The sequence below is a fragment of the Camelus ferus genome, chromosome 3 (genome assembly GCF_009834535.1).
Source record: "Camelus ferus isolate YT-003-E chromosome 3, BCGSAC_Cfer_1.0, whole genome shotgun sequence".
Classification (NCBI taxonomy): Eukaryota; Metazoa; Chordata; class Mammalia; order Artiodactyla; family Camelidae; genus Camelus; species Camelus ferus.
This window is the reverse complement of record NC_045698.1, coordinates 47,650,856-47,674,217: the sequence shown is the minus strand read 5'-3', so window position 1 is coordinate 47,674,217 and position 23,362 is coordinate 47,650,856. Positions and strand designations below refer to the sequence as shown.

At 41.5% G+C, this 23,362-nt stretch overlaps 1 protein-coding gene across 5 annotated transcripts in view; it reads left to right on the top strand.

The window, feature by feature from the left end:
* The window catches only part of ZNF366 (zinc finger protein 366), a 266,082-nt gene that overhangs the window by 114,920 nt on the left and 127,800 nt on the right, over nucleotides 1-23,362 (top strand). For 2 of the 5 annotated variants that reach the window (XM_032474055.1, XM_032474031.1), the window contains exon 3: nucleotides 18,619-18,795. The exons of the other annotated variants lie outside the window; for them this stretch is intronic. The gene's annotated coding sequence lies outside the window, so the exon portion shown is untranslated. The remainder of the gene's footprint in view (nucleotides 1-18,618; nucleotides 18,796-23,362) is intronic. 5 annotated transcript variants of the gene reach the window in all.

The following is a 23,362-nucleotide window of genomic DNA, read 5'->3' as shown; positions in this document are numbered from 1 at the left end:
ATCTTGTTTATCTGTTCTACATTTTGAAATCCCAGTCTGTCCCTTCCCACCTCCCATCCCCCTGTCAACCACAAGTTTGTATTCTATGTCTATGAGTCTGTTTCTGTTTTGTATTTATGTTTTTGTTTTTGTTTTTGTTTTTTTAGGTTCCGCATATGAGCGATCTCATATTATATTTTTCTTTCTCTTTCTGGCTTACTTCACTTAGAATGACATTCTCCAGTAATATCCATGTTGCTGCAGATGGCGTTATGTTTTCGGTTTTTATGGCTGAATAGTATTCCATTGTATAATACCATATCTTCTTTATCCAGTCATCTGTTGATGGACATTTAGGCTGTTTTCATGTCTTGGCTATTATAAATAGTGCTGCTATGAACATTGGGTAGACTTACCATTTGACCCAAGAATCCCACTCCTGGGCATATATCCAGAAGGAACCCTACTTCAATCTGTGTTATTTTTAACTGATCACCATTTCCTATGCTAAGGAACCATGGTCCAGTCCTAACTCTCCATTCTAGATTCTGGTCTAGGACTGATATCAGTATCACCACTTTCCAGTTTACAGCATCAGCTTTCTCTTCTTCGAAAGTTTGTTCTACATGCAACTATGTTTAGTTTTCCTGTCTTTGAAAAGAAACATTAGTGACAGTGGTTGGGTGCACTCTTGGACAAGTTCTTTTCATATCTTGGAAGGCATTTTTTCTTGGTAAGGAGATTTGAACACATTTAGGACACCTTACTGTATTTGTTGAACCCTTTTTCAGGCTAAATATAATTTTATTTTACAAAGGAAACAGAAATAAAATGATATTCAAGTAGTTTGGTAGGATCTTCCACTCCATGATCTGCATTTTATTACTTTTAAGCTATTGAGATACCTTTGTCCATAACACATTATTACCTCTCAGTTTGGGATCTGCTTTTAAAACTGGTGTTCCAAGGTGTGTACACAACCTTCTGATGTGAAATGAAGATAATAATATAGGCTGTACCAGTATCCTAGGAAAGCCATAGATTAGGAGATAGAACTCATACTATACTGGATATTTGTAATCTTTAGCATACAGTATAACTCAGCTGAATGGAGAGAATAGAACTTTAATTTTTTGGTAATTAAGTGCCAAATCCTTATGCTAACTTGAGTCTGATATAAAAATTTAAATTGTTTCTCTAGGAAATAATGTCATTGGAATAAAGACAGTCTCTGAAAGTTGCTTTCACATTTTCTTGCTTCTTTTCCCAAGGTGACATTCCAATGTCATGACAGCCTTGTGCAAAGATGGAATGACTGGCCTCAGGCTGGTTCTCTGTTTACATTGTCTCCTTCTTGATTGGCCTCTAAAGTGATGGGCTGGGAACACTTGGCTTTTGGCTTTCTGGGTGCAGTAGTGGCCTCCAAAGCTGCTATATGTGACCAGTGAACTTGTGATCCATTCTTTTGGTTTGTCTGTGCTCCCAAGAAAGATAAGCTATCTCTCTCAATGACTCAACTTTCTTTCAGCTCTCACAAGAAGCAGACTCTAGGATTTCTGTGACTTCTCCATCCAATACCCTGGGCTGGTGGTTCATCTCAGCCTCTGCTTCTAGGTCAGCTTGTCCCATCACAGTGGACCTCATGGCTGACTCTCAATTAAATATTCATCCCACACAGGAGCTGGGGTTAGCTCATGAGTGCCAGTTAGACCTCTCCATGTGATCATGCATTTTAACCTCTATTCCCAGAATCCAGTGTGGGAACTGAGTGAAGATAACCTTGCTCTTGGTGTTCCCTGCATGTATTTAACACCCCTACTTCTGTAGGCCAAGGGTCCCAGAAAAGTCCTGAACAGGTCTCATTGTTTACTCATCTGTCTTCTCTCAGCTCTCCTCTGCTCCCTTTCCAATCTCTCCAAGACAGTAAAAGAGCTGGCATTTCTTTGGTTTCTCTATCAGTATGATCTATTTCTTTCTAGTTCCACATAAGCTATAATGGTAGGTGTTAGTATCTCCTCCTTGTGGTAGTAATTCTTTCTCTCTGAGCTGAGTCTACAGAGTTTAGTTGTTGATAGGCTGAGGGGAAGACAGAATTTGAACAATTTTGTCTCAAGGCAATGAATGGCCAGACTTTCAAAGCTATCACCCTGCTGCTTATTCTTATGATATATATGTTATATATATCACATATATTATATGTAACTATATATGTTATATATACACAATATATATAACTCTATATCTATATCTATATATGCATGTATATCTGGCTGTCTGTATTACAACTTGTTTAAAGGTCTATTCCCTTGGGTGAATACACAAAGCTTCCTTTCTGTGACCCTATCTGGTCTCTCTAATGAAGTGCCTGGCACCAAATGAATGGAACACTTGGGCTGTACCCCTCTTCATTTCTGGAGAACTGCCTTCACTTATTTAGGTATAGACAGCAATAACTGTTACACAAGGAAACAGGAAGTTACAATATCTTTTCTTCTGGATGTTAAAAAAAATGTGTTTTGCTCTCATAAGAATTTACAGTGAATGACTATGCTGCTTTAGGGGAATGTATTTTGGATTCTGAAGGTTCACTTTCATAAGCCCTAACAACGTGCATTTGATTAAAGAGGAAATGGCTGTGGGTCAGGGCAGGATGATGGGTTTGAAGTTAGAAAGGCTGAATCCTCAACCATTGGTAGTAACTTGCTGGGTTGACTCAAGCCAGTTGCTTCATCACTGCCTGCCTTATTTTCCTGTGTCTAAAGGGAGATAAGAAATGCTTACAGAGTTAACACTTGCAAAGTAAGATGACACCAGGAAAGGAAGTGACTGCAAGTTGCCCACGCTTTGCCCCTGTCACTTTTGACCTCTTTTCCATATATACTTTGCCAGTTGCCTCTAAAAATATAAATCCGCTGGTTCCACAGTTCTAGAACCATGTGACTGTAATCTAACTCCTGGACCAAGCAGAGAAAGTGAAAATATTCCTCTCACTCTCCTGCCCTCCCATCAATGACACAGCGGGTAAGCAAGACCAAAATTGAGGGACAGAAACTCCTAGATGATGAAATTGACTTGTCTCCACAAAATAGTGGGAAGATTTGTTCATATATATTTATACACATACATACATATTTTACAACGTATATACTCTGATTATTTCTTTTATTTTTTAAAATTTGTGCTTGGTCGACATGTAAGGATAGAGAAATGGGAATTTTTTTTCTATTATTTACAAAACAGTATCAACCCTTTGGGTCTTTTGAATTACTGCCTCCTTCCAGCAGTCTGGGTCACTGTCATTTAGGGTCACTTCTAGCACCTGGAACAACATCCTTGTGAGGCTGGGGTTCTACCTTTAGCTGAGAGTGAGCAGGGAGACCCGGGCTCCAACCTGGAACTCAGCAGCCTCTCATTTCACCTTAGAACTGGCCTGAAGTCACTCTCAGTGCACTTGTCAACAGATCTGACCTCTGGAGGAAATGGAGTCTGACTTCCGTTGAAGTAAGAATTTAAACATTGACAATGACCCCATGTTACACTAGGCTGAAACAAAATCTCAGGAGCCAATGTAGGTACCAAAGATATTTCTTTTCTCTAAGAAGAGAGGGTAGTTCCCCACTTCTCATCTTTAGGTTAAGTCAGCCCATAAACCGCAGTTCATGATGCAAGTTGATGTGGTAACAGCCCAAATGCCCTCAGCTTCCAGTCTATTCACAGGGACATTATGATGTGTGGTTGGTGTAAGCCTGTCCTTTTTATGTGTCTCTCCATGCTCTGTTGTTTTTGATTGATTATGGAAAGGAGGAAGAATTTGCTAAATGCATGCATTCATATTTTCCTCCTTCAGCTTGTATCATTCTCACTCACTTCTCCCAACTCACAGAAAGGTCTTTCCAATTCATTTCCATCTGTAAGCTGGAGACCCAGGAGAGCCAGTAGTGTAGTTTAAAAGCCTGAAAGCCAGAGGACCAATGGGATAGATTCCAGTCTGGGTCTGAAATCCTGAGAATCAGGAATGCTGAGGGCAGGAGAAAATAGATGTCCTTGCTCAGTAGTGAGGCAGAGAGTGAATTCATCCTTCCTCCTCCTTTTGGTTTACTGATTTTTAATGGGTTGGGTGATACCCACCCACACTGGGGTGAGCCATTTGCTTTACTCAGTTCACCAATTCAGATGCTAATCTCTTCTGAAAGTACCTTCACCAACACACTCAGAAATAACGTTTAACCAGCTATCTGGGCATCCCATGACCAGATTGACATTTAAGAGTAATCATCACACCATTTCCACAGGGGAACAACATTTTTGTTTAATTTGAAAGAAAATATTCTCTGGATAAATTCTTTTCAAAATTCAGCACCAAATATATCGGTCACACGATTTACTTACAATTTGGCATAATCCACCCATGTATGAATCCACACATGTTAATCAACTCTAGTAACCTTTTTCAAATCTTCTTGTTTAATTAATACTATATATGTCCTTTGATCACCTTAGTAGCAAGGTTAGAATCTTAAAGCAAAGGTAGTTTTATTTTTTGGAGGGTGCAGAAAGGAATTGGGGGAAGGAATTTGGTGCCAGGAGGGTCCCCATGATTGTTCAATGATTAGTGCTGTTCCATTAGCAGGTACAAATCTAAGGGACATTGACTCTGCTGTTGGGCCAACTGACATCCTTCAGAGTCCCCCATTTCTGGGCTGTCAGATGTCTACCTGTGATCCCAAAACAGATAAAGTACATTCTTTACTGGGCATATTTCCCCTAACAAACTAATAGCCCTAGGTAATAATGTCAAAAGCTCAGGCTGGCTTGTTTCAACCCACCTTACTAGAGTCATAAACCCACCGCCCTTCATGAACCCTAAACCTCTTAACTCACCTACAACCAATCAGAGCCTTGTGCACAAGCTTATCAGGCACCTTGTGACCCTACCTTACAAAACACCCCAATAACCGGCCCTTGGTGCTCACACAGGCGCCTCTTGTCTGTGTGACCAGCTGTTGTCTGTGACAGCATACCCCAGTCAACTCCTTTCTATTCCTAAACTCTATCTCTGGTAAATTCTTTTACCAACTTGTGTGTCACTGGCTCACCGACCGGCCGCCGCTTTGTGTCCACAGCATCTACCCATCCTTCAGTCCCCAGGGATAGGATTCATTTCACTGACCTTGCAGAGAATGCAGGCTCAGTTTGCTTCTTGAGTGAATAAAGGAAGGATAGTGCTGACATGCTTGGACTTGACCTGTCCATCCCCTCCAGGACTCGCCCCACCCATTTCCCAATCTTAAGGCTCAATACCTTATTTACTCAAAATAGGAGGGAAAAAAGAGTGGGTATAGTTAATTTAATGAGTTAATGACCAAAGCTCAGATACTATGCCATGGCTAAACACCTTGGTGACAATTTATGAAGCTTGAATCCTAGTGACCAGCCCTTTTCCAGTTGTGAGCAGCATTAGCTTGAACCACATATTGGGGATTAATGATTCTTCACACTTTTAGGAACCCTGGGCTGGGAAATACTTGGTTCTAACGATGGTGAAGCAGATTCAATAGGTTGTAGCATGGTACAGATTTTCCTTCATTATGTCTCTTTTCTAAAGTTACAGAGTAACTAGTTTTAGGCTTAAATATATTCACCAGCCATTTAGTACTCTTCGACACATTGCATATTTAATGTTCCACTTTACTGCCTGCTGAAAGAAATAAATGCATAACAAAATGCTTTGAAAAATGCTTAATTTTTCAACTGTTGATTTAGTGTGTAACGGTTCAATAAGGTGGTGAATTGCCCTGGTCTACAACTACTGAAAAATAGAAAAATTACCCACACTGGTATGTTAAATCTGTGAATATTAAGTTTGTCAATGTAATTTATGACTCGGCAGGTAATATACCGGTAATTTGCATACTAATTGCCATGGTGGAAGCCAAACGACTTTAATTCAGTAAATTAGTCTGCCTAAGCAGAAGCCAGCAATTGCCTCTGTGTTGGGGAGAGCGATGAAGCTTATTTAGGAGGGAGAAAATGGAGCTCTGGCCAGGTCTTTCAGGGCTATAGAGGCCCCCTGCTGGCAGGTAGGACACATGGCTGCAAAGCCAGCCAGCCTTGCTGAGAGCCTACTGTCTGCTTCTCAGAGCCAAAGCCCAGTGGATTTTCCAAGCGATTCAAATTCAGAAAACAGAAGACTGAGGTCAAAGCAGATCACTCCCCATAAAAGCAATACATGTCTGTGTGTCTGCAACAGAAACAAATAGAAAACTGAAGTCATAAAAATAATCCATTCTGGCTTCCTAAAAGAGGTTATTTTAATGATAGGCACATATTCCTTAATGCTTTTAAAAACAGGCTTGATTTTCTTTTTAAAAAAAGAGTGTGTCTGGAGAGTTGTAGAAGAATCAAATGATATTTAAATGCTATGGGAGCCAAATACCTACAAAAAGATGTTCAGCCTCCGCAATAATAATGAAAAAACAAATCAAAACACTGAAGTGTACAATTTTGTAATTTTAGCAAAAACTTAAACGACTGAAAGCTTTTTTTATTGTCACAGGCATGGGGAAATGAGCGTGTTATAAATTGGCATAACCTTTTAGGTGGGCAGTGTGGTAATAGCTGCAAAATTTTAAAATGCACGTATGCTTTGACTCACCAATCCCACCCCAGGAAGTGAATCCTATAGAAATACAAATGTATAACGTGAACTGTATGAAATTACTGTGATCAACCATTTTGATATACAAAAACAGTAATTTAAAGTGAGTCAGCCTAATACAAGGGTGTTCACTGTAGCATCTTGTAATGATGACAGTTTGGAAAAAGCCTAAATATATAGGAAACTGGTTAAACAAATGGTGGTACGTATCTTATGAAGCTTTTAAAAAGCGTGAGGTAGAGCTAATCTACACTGAAAAGGAAAGGTGACCATGGAATATTAAGTAAACAGACCAAGTTGAGTGACATTATGCATTATCCCATTTTTGTTTTTAAAAGGTATTTGTGTGTATATATGTGTATATTGATTTGTGTATAATGTGGGTAGAGAAAAAGACTGGACCTAGCATTCAGCCATGGCTACCTTTAGAGAGTGGCACTCCGGATGGAGTCTGGATAGAGAGGCCTCTTCTTTTAACTATTTGTATTGCTTGAATTTGACACAGCCAATGTGCCCTTTTTACGGTTTAAAAAGAAACCCACAAAAGACGATGATGAAAATAAAACATGAAAGCCATGGGGGATTTACCCAATTAAAAAGAGTACTTTGTGAACTAAGTTAATATTCAGTAATATAGTATTTGCTCTGTTTGGCATGTTAAGATTTTTACATATTAAACATTTTGTAAAAAGTGGGGTGTACTTACATGTTGTGCGTGTGTAAGTGTATATAACAAGTGGGAGTAAAAATTAGGATAAATGTCATATTAAAAGTAGTGGTATGCAAACTAAATAAGTTCATCGGCTTCAAGAGTACCCAGTGCCAAATCAGCTACTTTCTATAATCATTTTAGAAGACAGAACTCGTGAGGCTTGAAAAGGCACGTGAGAGCGTGAAAGTCAAGGATGAAAAACTGGACTAGATCACTAACTGAAGACACTATTTTATCCTCCAACTTTTTTTTGCTATTAAGTGCTTTACTGAGGCATAATTTACATACAGGAAACCTCAAGAATCTTAAGTGTAAATTTTGATGAAGTCTGATGACCTTATTCAGGAATTTGCTGGTAGGCTGGCTCTCTAGGAAAAAACGAAAGCCCGATTTGTAACTTTTGTTGATTTTCATGGTTTAAATACTCCCACCATGGCTGATTTCAAGCTAGCAATGATTTAGCAATCAGCTCACAAAATCATCCTGATTAAGAATTGCCTCTTAGGAACGTGAGAGCCAGACCCAGACTCAGCCCACTGCTGCATGTATTCAGCCGTGTAACCACCACCCAAGTCAAGATGCAGAACGTTTTCATCACTCCAGACCTCACGGCCCTTTCCAGTTAATCTACCCTTCATCCTGCCCTAGACAACCACAAAGTCAGCTTTTACTGCCAAAAATTAGTTTTGAACTTCATATAAATGACACTACAGAGAATATTCTTTTTGTTTGGAGCTTTTTTGCTCAACTTAATATTTTTGAACTTCATTTATGTTGTTGCAAAAGACACTATTTTAAAATCATTGTGGTTTCCTGTGAATCTGTTATCTGTGTCCTTTATGGATCTTTGATCCATTACTGAAAGAGGATCTGCACTTTATAATTTTCCTCCTTTAAAACTCCTCTTTCTTATTTACTTCCTCTAGTTTCTCAGTGTGTTATGTTGGACATACTGCACATAGGATATAAGAGAAAGCAGGAGAATCTACGCTTCTTAAATATTTCTAAATTTTATATCTCACATTTTATCAAAATGAGAATTGAGTGGGAAAAATATCATGGAATATCATCGACATTGTTCCTTATTTGATTTCTCTCTTTATGTGTGTGTGTGTGTGTGTGTGTGTGTGTGTGTGTGTGTGTGTGTGTATGTGTTTTGGGGAGGGGAGCGGGATGTGAATCTCTGAATATGGTTACAGCAAAGCCTGGCCACAAGATAGTATGTACCATCCAGACTCAAACCTAGAAACAGCCTGACTTTGTCCCACCAGCTGGGATGTTTTCCATGGCAACACCCCAGTCTCATCATAAAGACATTAGAAGCCAGAGGCTAGGGATAAAGGCCTGTAATGTCCCAGCAGAGGCCTCGGGGGCTGAATGCAGAAACTTCTCAGGTAAATTGAAGAGTCTGATGGCCACGATGCTGTACACTGTCACTAAGAATTTCTATGACGCATTTCATAGTGTTTTAAAGTCATTTCCTCAAGATTTTCCAAAAGAGCCATTTCCAGCTCTCCTAAATATTGTTTTTACCAATCAGAAGAGAAACAATGGGATTTTGAACCAGTGGTCATTTCAAATTAGCTGTTCCCAGTGGGAACCCACCCGCTAAGTTCTGATCAACATTTATTTAAATGTGTCACTTGGGGTTAGGCGAAAATTGGGAATGGGTTTCAGGGAAGAATTTCTGAGCACTTGTATTGATTGGGTTTTTCCTATAAACAGCTAAACTTTGAGGTTAAAATGAAATGCTGTAGACCCAGCACAGAGCCCTCCCCTTTCAATCCAGACTTGCTGGAGCCTTGTAATCCCTGGACGTTGAGCACTGGTTGAATGGCTGTCCCGAGTGTCCATGGGAGTCAGGCTTGAGTTTCTGCAGCTTCCTGCTTTCCAGACTTGGTCTCTCTCCTCTGCTGTGGTCTAGCTCCACACAGATGTCTGGTTGTCCTTTCTACCCTGTACGGGGAGGGTGCTAGGCTGAGACAGGGCAGTTTAAACTGTTGAGCCCATGGAGACCTTGGGGGAGGAGCAACGCCACTGCTGCATCTGCACTGAGGACTTGCCTCCTATAGGCTGCTCCCTGCCTGGCACCACCTGTGGCAGGATGCTGAAGCAGATCCATTCCAGGGAAACATGGGGCTCAAGAACCTCCCAAAGGTTTTTCTGAAACTTCCTTGAACTGCATGACAGTCTAGTATGCTTTCACCCAATCTGTTCCTTCTGAGCGTCACTTAGGATCAGAATTGCATCTTGATGCTCTCCTAGCCTTCTCTGACTCCCTATTTTTTTTCATTCAGGCATCTCTGCTAATAAAGTCCTTGCACATTTAATCCTTGCCTGACATCTGCTTCTCAGAATATCCAGACTAATTCAAGCTATTCAAGCACCTCTTGCATGGCCACAGGGAAGGATAGTGAAGGTGGGATTCAAGTGTCAGGCAGATGTTGACTTGCTGACCTGTAGGTTCTCCCCCAGCAGGGGCATCCAGGGTCTACTTTTCTAAGTCCCCTGAAGTGCCCTCCCTCTCTGTGACCCAAGAAGGGCTCCTTCTCAGCAGCAGCAGTCCTGACTGCTGCCCAGCTGAGAGGGGACTGTGGAGGAGCAGCCGTCAGCATTGCCTGGTGTGGCGTGCTTCCCCAGCATGTGCTCTCGTCTCCTTCTTGTCAGTGCCATCTCTGTGGTATGCAGAATGCCTTCAGAAACCTGAGCTTGAAAGCAACAATGGAGGTGGGAATGAAAGAAGAGCAGGCCACCCCAGTCTCAGCAAAAAGATATTAGAAACCAGAGACTAGGGATGAAGGCCTGCAATGTCCAAGCAGAGGCCCTGGGGCTGAATGCAGAAGCTCCCCATATAAACTAAGAATGTGACAGTCTGGACCAATATCCCCAGTTGCTTTAGAATCAGCCAGAAGACAAAAGAATGCTGTCCAGACACTGCTTCTTCCAAATGAGCATCACAAAGGGCCATAGGAGTTTGCAAGCCAGTCCAAATTTCGACAATAGGCAGTAAATGATGGAAGAACCAAAGAATGAGAGAAGAGACTGAGGATCTCTGCCTTTCCATCACATTTCTAGCTCCTACGTTTAGCCAACTATCAAAATCTCATAGGAAAGTAGTAGAACAAAGGTCTTAAAGCAAAGATCTCCCAACCTCAAAGGACCACTGATTCATTAGATCCTAAGAATGTGGTCACAATCCAAGTAGGGTGAAGATGCCTGCTTCTTTTCTGGTGGTCCAGCTCCATCAAGAGCTGACCATTCTGGGTACCGGGATTCCTGCGGGTTGCTTTGTTCCAATCTAGCAGGGAAATCTGCCCTTTGTACAGTAGCCCAGAGCCCAGATCAGTTCAAGGCCTTGCTGGAGACAGTCAGGAGAGAGCCACAGCTGGGTCCAGCTTCTGAGCCCAACCCAATCCAGATTATACTCTGGGGACTGGGCCGAGCCATATTAGCATCTGTGGAGCAGAATTTGGGACTAGAAAGGGATGGATGATATTTCCCAGGGCTCACACTTGTACTGCAGCACGATTGGGCTTTGCTAGACCCACCAAATCTCTCAATTTTAAAGTCTCTCTGGTTATCTAAAGAAGAGACTCTGTGTCTCGGGCCATTAGCTGCTTCTCTCACTAAGGGTTTCATCAGGGCCAAATCTGTACACATAACCATTACAGAAATGTGTCTGATGAAATTGTTGGTTTTACTTAATTTCACAAAACTAATAGCCATCTTTTAGTCAAAATGATAAATTAGAAAGATGAAACAGAGCTTTCCAAACTTGGGGGACAGAGAAAGGATTAGGGGAGTCACAGCAGCCTGACGTGTGCTAGTTAAACCGTCAGACTTTGAGAGCAAAATTAAACTTTCTATGTTCCAATTCACAAGGCAACCCTAAGCATTTAGACACACTTGGCTAATAGGATCTGGACACATCGAATTAGCTCCCAGATGCACAATCTAAAATATAGGCACACGATTTGAATACCAATTGTCCCTTTGCCAAACCTAGCAAATAACAAGCCTTATTGGGGAAGATGGTCTCATTTCAATTCATCCTGCTCTTGAAATCTTTGCAATCAGCACAGACTTGACGCATCTGTATCTTTCCTCCTCTCTGAGGAAAGAAGTCTTTCCTAAAGCTCAGTCCACTGGCAGAGTCCTCTGAGGTTGCTCTATTATGCACCATAGGACATGAATTCATTCTCTCATTTCTATTCTGGACACAACTGCATGCATTTGAATTCCACAGGTGCATGCTTTAAAAGAAAAAAAAGGCAAAGGATGTGGAGTTAGAGCTTGGAACAATTTGTTCCATAGAAGAGAGTGAATCATCGCCCTTAATGAGCAGTGTCAGCCAGACCTGCAGCAAACTCTGAACAGTCCCATTCATCAATTATTCAAGGGCCTTCTGCCTACCAAGGACGTCCATTCATTAATGCATTGAGGACTGATTGGTTCTTTGTCCTGTTGCTTGTGTCCATCCGAAGGATCTGGACTTGTTCACCATTCTGACTGACTCAACAATGGAGTGCATTTCCATTGAAGATAAGGGATCTAGTCAAAGAGAATTTTTACCAGAATGTTTCTCCCCTTGACTGAGGACACAATTGCATGTGATGTCAAGTCCTTTTTCAAGGACCAGGAAGCAGAAGAGGGGCGTGCTCTGTAAACCTAGGTTCCAGGAGCAGTTCTTGTTCGGTCAGCAAGTCTATGTGCTAAGCCCTTGCTGGCATGCAACAGGAAGCTTGCTAGAAATGCAGATTCTCACCTCCACCCAAGACCTACTAACCCAAATCTGCATCCTAATGAAAGTTTGAGAAGCACTGTAGGAAGTGAAAGGGTACTGAATGCTGGGGATACTAGGTATCCTGGCCGCTGCCTTCCCAGAACTGCAGTCTGGAGGTGGGTAGAAGACTGATGTATTAAAGAAAACTTCCACAAGGGGGGTGCTGTGGTAGAGGTCTGTACAAAGTCCAGATAACAGAAGAAGCAGTGGTTCATTCCTTGATGGGCTTGTCAGGTGAAAAGGGGGTGTTAGCTCTCCCACTACCTTAAACCAGGCCTTCATCTCTCACTTGGACTGTGGTAAGAATCTTCTTACCTCCACTCTTTGGGGGCCCTCAAATCCATTTCCTAAACTGACCCCTGAGTTAATAGTGAAACACCAACTATCCCTCCTCTGCATAAAGCAAAGTGTGAACTCCTTAATTGGCACATAAGCCATTTGTCTGGCACACGCAGACCTTCCTGGGGCCAACTCCTGCCGTTCTCCAGCCTGTCTCCTTCTGCCCAGCTCTCCAGATCTGCCCATGAACTCCCTCCCATGTCTTAATGTTTTTGACACTCTTTATTCAGGGGCTGTTTCCTTCTGCTTTTCCTCCATGTTTACTTGGTGAGCTCCTCTTCATCCTTCCAAGCCTTTATTACATCTTCTGTGAAGCCTTTTATGTACTACTCCTAGATAATCTTCCACTTTACTCTACTTTTGCACTTTGCAAATCTATTATTTTATTTATCAGATTCTACTGTTATAATTTGTTTAATGGGAGCTTCACCTATGACGGAAGCTCTGTGAGTTTAATCTTTGAAGGCAGGAAATGTGTTAATTATGAAGAGTAACCCATACCTGGGCTGGCACATAGAAGGCTCTCAGTCTTGTTTTTTGGATTAACTATGATCTGGAAAAATCTTGAAAGCATGAAGATGCTGGACATGTTGGGAGATCTCAGTTTTTTTAGCCTAGCTTGAGTGCTAGTGAGTGAGGGGGTACAGATATTAACTGGGAAGGAAAGAAGAGCTTTAGTTGAGAAGGGTTTGAACCCAGAGAAATGCTCAGTGTTATTTACAACAGGAGAACCATGTGACTAGTCCTTGTTTGGGTCATTGTCTGGGGACAGGTAGGATATAGGTGTCAGCAGGGGAGAAACAGGAAGCAGTGAGACCTGAGAATCTGCTATTGTCCAAGCCTGGGAAAAGAATGACAGAACAAGGACTAAAGGCATAGTAAAAAGTCAAGGCTTTTCTCTTAGGAAATTACCTAAAAACAGTGATTTTACTGTTCTGAGTGTTTATGCTGAGGCCAGAGTGTTATTGGAGAGTTGGCTTTAGCAGAGCAGAACTTTGAGAAGGTGGGTCAATGGGGGTGAAGCGTGGCAGGGGGTAAGGGGTAAACAAGGTAGAGGTTCTGATTAATTTAACTTTCTGGTTAACTCAGTTTATCTGGAAACTCATCCTTTTTGTTTCCAATAATATTGAAATTTTTTTCTGCAATGACTACTACTGCCCTAAGTTATACCATAGAGAAAGCATCTTATTTGTTTGTTTGTTTTTATTGAAGTATAGTTGATACACAGTGTTGTGTTAGTTTCTGGTATACAGCTTAGTGATTCAGTCACACACACACACACACACACACACACACACACACACACACACATATACATATTCTTTTTCATTATGGGTTATTACAGGGTATTGAATATAGTTCCCTGTGTTATACTGTAGCACCTTGTTGTTTATTTTATATATAGTAGTTAGTATCTGCAAATCTTGAACTCTGATTTTATCTCTCCCCACCCCCTTTCCTCCCTGGTAACCATAAGTTTGTCTGCTATGTCTGTGAGTCTGTTTCTATTTTGTAAATAAGTTCATTTGTGTCATTTTTTTAAGATTCCACATACAAAGTGATTATCATATGGTATATTTCTTTCTCTTTCTGGCTTAATTCACTTAGTATGATAATCTCCATGTCCATCCATGTTGCTGCAAATGGCATTATTTTATTCTTTTTTATGCCTGAGTAACATTCCATTTGAGATATATATATATATATATATATATATATATATATATATATATATATATATATATACACACACGTCTATGTATCTTCTTTATCCAATCACCTGTTGATGGACATTTAGGTCGCTTCCATGTCTTGGCAATTGTATACAGTGCTGCTATGAACATTGCGGTGTGTGTATCTTTTTGAATTGAAGTTTTCTCTTGATATATGCCCCAGAGTGAGATTGCTGGATCATATGGTAAGTCTATTTTCAGTTTTTTAAAGCATCTCTATACTGTTTTCCATTGAGTTGCACCAAATTACATTGCTACCAGCAGTGTAAGGGGGTTCTCTTTTCTCCACACCTTCCCCAGTATTTATCGTTTGTGGACTTTTTAATGTTGGCTATTCTGACCAGTGTGAGGTGATTCCTCATTGTAGTTTTCATTTGCATTTCAGAAAGAGCATCTTGCGTTGGCCTTTGAGTGTAAAGGAGTGGCATGATTGTAGTTCTAGTTTTCTCATGACTCTGTGCAAGTCACTTAATCTTCCTAGGCAGCAGAATCCTCATTTTAAAATTGAGGTGTTTCCCTCATACATGGCTGGTAGGAATGTAAAATGGTACATTCCACTGTGGAAAATAGTCTGGTATTCCCTCAGAAAATTAAACATGGAGTTACCATGTACCCCAGCAATTCCATACCTAAGAGAACTAAAAACATGTTCAAACAAAAACTTGTACATGAATGCTCATAGCAACATTCTTCATAGTAACCAAAAAAGTGGAAACAACTCAATATCCATAAACTGATGAAAGAATAAAAATGAATTTTTAAATGTGGTATATCCACACCACAGAAACATTCAGCTGTAAAGAGGAATAAAGTGGATAAAAAGGATACAGGCCACAACATGGGTGAACTTGAAAACATGCTAGTGAAAGAAACCAGAGACAAAGGTCATATGTTGGAGTATTTCATTGACATGAAATGTCTACAAGCAGGCAAATTCATAGAGAGAGAAAGTAGATAAGTGTTGGACAGGTGCTAGGGGAAGGGAGAAATGGGGAGTGACTGCTTAGTTGGTACAGAGTTTCTTTTGGAGATGATAAAAATGTTCTGAAACTAGATTCTAGTCATGCACAACACTGTGAATATACTTTTAAAAAAACCTACTGAATTATAGTATGCTTTAAAATGGTTAAAATTGTAAATCTTATGTTATATGAGTTTTATCTCAACTTAAAAAATGAGAAAGTTAAACTCAAATGTCTCATAGATTTCTTAAGCTCTAAGACCCTATAATTTACTGAAACCTCTCTAGCACACGATAGATGCTCAACAAATACCCAGCAAATTGAAGTGAAAGAGACACTGGAGTATGATTCTTGGATGAGAGATAATACTTTCCTACATGTAGAGATATTTGTATCAGATGACATCTTCAGGGTATTAATATGATATAACTTGTGGGGCAGAATCACCTTTAAATGAATGCACTTCATCCATTGTGTGCTAGTAAATGTTTAACAACCAGCTCTCTAGGGAAAAAGAAAATATCCAATATGTACGCATGTAAATTTATTGTAAATTTTACTGATATAAAGGATGCATAGCACACAATTTACAAATAATAATAAAATATATAATACTCTTTACTGTAAATTCCATATAGCCAATTGATTCTCATAGAATGCTTTAATCAATTTTTGCTGAACTCTTCTATCTGCAGCCAAGCTATGGTTGCAATTGAACCATGATTTAACAAATGGAGTTGCATCCCAATCTTCTTACTTTTTTCCCCAATCAATTTATCATCATTTCTCTGATGTGTAATCTATTGTTAAACTATTTCTTACCCTTGTACAGATTACATCCATTAAACTGAAACCCCTTTCAGCTTTGGCACTAGTCATGTCAGAATTTCACTTATTTATCAAAAATGTTAGCAATTTCTTTGCTGAATTGGGTTATAGTTTTTGAATACTGGAAGAAAATTTCCTCAATTTTTGTGTGTGTTCTTCACAGAACAATGCCTATAGAATGACAGCTTTTAAGTTTAATCTACATTATTAACATTTTCTCTATCTTTTTTGTAAGTCTAGACAAACGATACATCAAGCCGTGAAGTTATAGCATTTTCTGATTTCCTTAGTGCAAGTACTCCCATCGTGACTGATTTCAAGCTACCAAAGTGACAGCACTGAACACAGTTGGGAGGAGAAGCGCAGTAGCTCACCCTTCCACTCTGCTGGGCCAATAGACATAAATCACCCAGAGAGCTCAGATAACAGTAAAATAATTACACAATAATGAGTTTTAAATATATATCACCTCTGTTTTTAATTAAACTTAATTATAAGTTCATATTATTTTATTTTTTAATAATGGCTGTGTTTATCAACCAGCTCTTAAAATTCCAGGAAATTTAACGTAGGTTCTCATGAGCTAGTGCAAGCTGGCTTAAGCACACCAGTGGTCATTATGATTCCTTTTTCAGTTTAAGACCCCACCAGAAACTTTATAAATATACTCTCCTAGAGATTTCAACACTCTTCTAAGAGCAGATTCTTTAGCTTAGTGTTTCTTAAACTTTGTGCTTTGGACTATTTCCCCCTTGTGATTGTAAAAGGCACTCCACATTGAGAAAAATGGGGAGGGGTGGCATTCAAGGAAGTTTTGAGAAATGTTGTAGGAACTTCTCAGAGTCTGTAATATGCTAGCACACATTTTGAATCTTCCAGAAGAGTATATAATATTCAATTATCATATTTATTTAGCAGAATATAGTTTAGAAAATGCAGCTAAACCATGAATGGACTTTTAGAACATTGCAGCTTCACCACAGCAGTCTTTGTATTGCTCCCCAGCACTGTTGAGCCCCACCCACCACACCCCTACAGTGGAAATTAAGACTCCCTCCACTAGATCCCACACCTCCCCATGGTCCTTTGCCCCACTCTTAGGGATTTGGGGGTCAGCCTGAATGGATCATGAAGTTAGTGAACACTTGTGTTACCACCTTATTATTCTCTTAGGACAGAGGCCTGATCACACAGGTTCCAAGGAGTCTGTGGTCCCTGTATCTCCGTGGGGACTGATACATCCTTATCTAGAACTCCTCTTCATGCTAATATGTAGAGGTGCATGTGCAGAGGAGGTGGTGGGGGAAACTGGGTCCCCCAGTGCCATCCTAGGCTAGTTTACATTCATATCTTTTCCTTGCTCTTCCCCTGCTTTGCTCTGTAGCATAGGTGTGGGTTGGGGGCTTGAAGAAGTCAGGGAAGGGGGATGAGGGGGTGGGCACCAGTCCTTGCAGGTTCTACTTTCCAACTCTTCTGTTTACTGGCTCCCAGTTAGGTTTGGTCTCTGGTGAGAAATTGAAGGGAGGGCGGGAGGGAGATGCCAAGATATTTGCTCTCTACTTCTGCCTTGGACAGTGTCTCTGGCAGTGCCTGCTGCTTTCTCCATTGTTCTGCTCCTGCAGGACCATCCATTTCTTCTTGGTTCCATTTATTGCCTTTGGTCCCAACTTCTGGATTCAGGAACCTGGATTCCCACTGTTGTCTTTCTAGCCTAGAAGTAGTAGATACTTTATGCAACTGCTCATTTCTAGGTGGCCTCAGTGTCTTTTCTTTGGCTTCTCAGCCCTTCCATCACCCGCTGTAGCAGACACTGGGGTACCCTACCCTAATCCTCTGGTATTCACTTTTACAAGCCAAGGCTGCTTAGTGGAACACCTGAGATTCACTGGCCAAGTCTAGGTCTGGCCATTGGAGCATGCTCAGCCTATGTTTAGTGCAAGCTGGAGAATGAATGTACCCAGAAGTAGCCACAACTCAGAAGGAGTGTTGATAAAGAAATACCTCAGCTTCCTTCCCCTGGGGGTAGGGCCACACAGCTCCCAGGGTTCCCTGGGATTGGGCTCTCTTTCCACACTGGGAATATGCTTAGTAATAGACCCTTTAGACTGGTTTCTTTCCCTTGCCCATCCCACTACTTGTCTACTTGTATTTCCTGGGATCACCTCCCCGTGAAACTGCCTGCACTAGGATCCTTGTCTCTGGGTCTCCCGGGGACCCCAAACAAGAACCTTTGTCATTTACTGCCTGCATTAAGTCATTCTCTGCTTTAGGTACTTGGGTGGTTTCTGTTTCCTTGGTGTTTTCAGGCACGAACTGACACACCTGCACTCTAACACAGGACTGCTGCGGTAGCCCACCTTTCTACTTTTCAGTGAAGAGGGAGGAGACCAAGTAGGCCACTGTGCCTTAGTGCAGCCCTCAAAGCTAGGCCTGGGGCAAATTATGTACATAAGAGGCAAATAATCCCCATGACCGTTATGTATGACATCATTTTACGACTCTGCAAGGCTGATGGAAAAGTTTGAATACAGCCTGTTTTGATTGTAGACTTTTTCAGATACTGTTCTATGGTGATTCTTCTAGAAGACACATCTTAATGCTCATCTTACTTTTTTGTTTCTCAGGATTAAATATGTCCAATGTAGTTCTCTGGTACATGAGCACCTGCCAAAGCAGGGAACCATGAAGAGCCTTCCAGTGGGTTTGTTCAGTGCTGGAGTACTCAGCAGGTGGGCAACTCATGAATTTATGGCACCAAACAAAGAATATTGGAGGCGAATCTATATGTGATATTTCAGAACGTAAGTAGTCATTATGAGAAAAAGCCCCAGAATTTTCTTGCACTTCATTAGGTTTGTTTTATGGGTTAGCATTGTGTTTGTCTTACACAACACCTGTGCATCACATTGTATGATTATCAGATCGATACACAGCCCTGTGTGAATGATGCCCTGTGGAGCTGTGTGATGTGGCAGCTCTGAGAGAAGGAGACACAAGCATCATTTTGATGCTGATGGCCTCCACAGATTTCAACCTGGTCTTAGATCTTTAACATACAGGGGAAGTCAAAATCAAGACATTACCCATGACTGCATGGCAACCTGAGGAGGTCAAAGGAAGCAGAGATCTAGAAAAAAAACCAACATCAACAACAACAAGAAATCTGTGGAAAAAGAACCCCTGTGGCCAAAGGGGAAGCAGGCTTGGTGAGATGTACCAAAGAAAATCTCCTGCTTGGAGTGTTAGCATGGGAAGAGGCTGAGGAGGAGAGAGGGCCCTTGGCTCACATAGCCAACTGCAGGCAGAAGAGAAAAATAACATGATTAGCATGTTTCTCTCCTTCCCTCGATTAAGATGACAGAAGTAGGCAATCTGCTATTTGTGCAGAAGGGCCACCTGGGAAGGAGGAAAGAAGCATCTGTTCTGAGAAACTGCTGTTTAAAAATGCAAGAAGTACACAAAACAAAGGAGGAACGCTCCATAGGGCAAGCCACTGGCTCAGAAAACAGGGAGAACCAGAGGGGCACCCTTTGAGAAGCCTCAGGCTGCCCCGAATCCCAGCAGAGGGGCTCTGTGGTCCCTTAGAGGGCCTACCGGTCTTTCTACCTAGTGGCTCATGGTGGCGATCCTTGCCTCTGACGTCTGGCTAAGGGTCACCCTCCATCAAGGGAGAAGCATCACCCTACCCTCTACCTCTAGCCAACCATTCTCACCCTCACTGACCAGTGCTGCCCGTTTTCAGAATGAGTTGCAGGGCCCACCCTCATACCTTCTCCTCTGTTCTCTGCCCAAGGGGTGATTATAACTACCTTTGATGGAAAAATAAGGTGAGCCAGTGTCTCCAGTGAGATGAGGTCATTCTGAACCCTCCAAGTTCAAAGGGCCTGCATGCATCTAGAAGAATCAGGAACCTAATTCAAAGGTGCCAGCAAAATGGCCTGCCAGCTGGACCAAATTATCTGAGGCCCTAAGAGTTCTGCTGGGCCCCTAAACCTTCCCTTTCTGAGGGGAAGCAGTCAGGTACAAAGCAAGCTCTCCTATCAGGCACCTCTGGCTGCCTTTGATACTCAAGTTCACTACCACAAAGGCTGTTGATCAGAAGGGATGTAGTGTGAGCCAAGGCCATACCTTTCCAAGGGCATATATATTCCACCTTGGTTAATTTGTAGACCAGACTAGGTTGAAAGCGTGTGTGGACAGCAGCCATCTGTGCATTCCTCGTGCGATTAGTTGAAAGCTGTTCCCACAGTAGATACTCAGACACGTTTGAATTGGTCCTCTCCTAGTTAAAGTAAACCAACCTTGCAAGTAAGAACAGAAAATGAATAGTCTTTTTCCAGAGTCCCCGGGGTCTTTTTTCCCCTACTCACCTGTAGAAAGGATCATTTTCAACCTATTTGCTCACAGTAAAATGGAAGTAATAATACAACTTTTTTACGAGGATTTAATGAAGGCAGACATATAAAACAGCAGAGCATGTAATGATTACTGTTACTATAATAATAATATAATAATAATAATATTATTATATATTAATATTATTATTATTATTATTATTATTGTTGTTGTTGTTATTATTGTTTCTGAAATGAAGCATATTTTCTCTTGGAATTCTGTGAGCAAGATGAGAGCCCCCTGGCCCTTTCCTCTGAAAGAGAGGAGGGCACCAGACCAATGTGGCTGACACAGAAGGAACCCCGTGGTAGTCACACTGATATTCCATCCGCTCTTGGCAGCCATTTCTCAGTGACTAAGCATTTGCGTTCCATAGCTTGTCTGCAAATCCAGTGGTATCCACAGACACATGTCTTTCCTTCTCTTATCAGCCTGGCCAACCAGTGTTAATTCCTTGAGAGAAGTACAGCCTGCAGCCCTGCCTTGGGTTTGGATGGGCACTCCTATGTGCTTGTGGCTTGCTTTTAGCTCAAGACAACTTATTCTCAGGTCCCAGGCTGCAGAGATGATTAACAATTGTAAAGGAAAAACTTGGTATACTTGTGCCCTGTAAGGCCACAGCACCCACACCCGGCCCTGAGCTTCATCTAGTCTGGGAAGTTTAAGAGGCAGGTGGTCAGCCAGGATGACTTTGGTTCTATGACCTGACTTGCCAAAAAGGCCTTTGCTGAATTACATTTTAATGTTGTGTCCTAGTCTTTTAAAATCAAGGGTTAATGCAATAACAGTCACTTGAGGAGTGTTTATGGGTATTTTACAAAATGCCTCACAGAACGTTCTATTATTATTGCCAGCGTTGATATCCTTAGTCCTAGCTCTGGTAATAATAGCTTCTATTTGTAATGTGTTTAGTGGGGCATGTCACATTATAGATGAATAAATGAGGTAAAAGAGCTGAAGTGATGGTGTGAGGCCAAGCTGAGCCTCAGGCCAGGTGTTCCAGGTGTGGGAGCCCTATAAGCTGCCCTCCCTTTGGACCTTACTGGCTAGCACGCTGTTTTATGTATAATAACCCATATGATAAAGTCCTCTAAGAATTAGGGCCAGACAAAAGCCTAATCACCTGCATCCTTGTATCAGATAGTGTTTTCTTTTAGCTTGGGGCTGCCAAGCAGTTCAGAAACAAAGCTAACGATCAGCCACAACCACATGGCTTTTAGAATTCAAACTTCCTCATTCTTTTCTATATCTTTTGAATTTCTACTTCTATTTTAATGGATTGATTGTGCTTTTTATTTCATGCCATTTCAGTTCTTTTGGGAAGTAAATGAGGAATACGTTTTAAGAAAGACAAATCAGTTGGCCATTTCAGTTTTACCCAGTAGGAAAAAGGACCACAGAACTTTTCCTTAATTCCAGATGTTTTGCTACTCTGCTTTCCAGGGAAAGATCTTTTCAGAGTAACGTTGCCAGATAAAACACAGTAGAGCTTAAACTTTTCATAAATAATAAATAAGTTTTAGTATACATATGTCCCAAATGTTGCATACTAATTTTTATACTAAAATGATTTATTATTTATCTGAAATTCAAATTTACCTGGACGTCCTGTATTTTATCTGCTAAGGCTGGCAACTCAAATTCAGAGTGAGAGATGCTTGCTTTTGCACCTATGCATAGGATAGCTAACAATACAGGTGCAAAATTTGAACAAGTTTATAATAATAGTTTAAAACCCCCCAAATGAGGTAGAAATCTTTAAAGTCAGATTTTGAATGACTGGCCTTTGGAAACCTTTAGGTTCACTGGCTACAAATTCACTGTCTACCCCCAGAGGCATCAAGCTCTCCTCAGGCTGGATCTGACTGCAGCTTGGGACCCAGTGAAGACCATGTGGAGCTGCCTATGGTTTCTTAAGAACTGTTGAGCAGCACTTGACTGGGTCAGCCTTTCTACGATGTGCCAATATAAGTTTTGGTCAGTTTCCCAATCTTTGATTTGGAACATTGCAAATTTAACTCCTAACTCCATGTAAAAGAGGCCAAATTCTTTCTCTACTCAATCAAAAACATCTGCCAGTTATTTCTGGGATCCCTGGGGGTATTTTATAGGTGCTCCCCTCATGGTGGTCTATAGCCCTCATCCACATAAGGGTGCCTGGCTGCTGCAGCACGGGTCAGCGAGCAAAGTGGACATGGCTGCTGGCTCCCTCTACCATGGGGCCCCTAAACGTAATCCCAAAAGATGACTTCATGGCCCTACATTTTCTTCAGCCTCACCATCCTGCTGTCTAGGGGGAAATGGAGAGGATCATCCTTCCTGCGCTCTGTCCTGCTGCTAATATGGGGGCCCGAAGCAGTTCTGCTTGGCTTCCACCAGCAATCAAGGGCTTCAAGACCACAGCTCCTTCTGCCTCTTCCTGAAGTCCTCTCCACAGGGCTTAAATGACCCATCCCTGGGGGCCTGGTGGGGGACAGACACTTCATGTTTGCTTTCTTTCCCCAAGAGAGCAGAGCTCAAATCTTCCTCTGAATAACAGGAAAATCCCTCATGCAAATCAGCTTATGATATGGACTGGTCTTGAAGCTTTTCCAACAGTTTGCTAGACACACTTAAGCGTAACTGAAATTCAGTGGGGAGCAGACCCTAAAGCTTATCCTGTGATCCCCTTGGCACAAATCATATCTGACAAGAGGACACTGGTAGGCCTTAGAGAAGACTGTGGTTGTGATCTTAATCTGCTTAAATCTGTGTTTCAGCGACATTGGTACAAGGGGACATTAGGCTGCCTGTCAGACGTTATTTCCCTTTCCTCTTGATGCTGCTCTTTTGGGAACACGACGTCCCAGATTTCTCAAGTTTCTCAGGGGGTAGAGTGGTATACCAGCACCTGACAACCAGAGCTGCTGCATGAGTGATCCTGTGTCCGGGGGCAAAGTGTCTGGCTGAGTCAGAGTGTGTGCTCCCCACTTA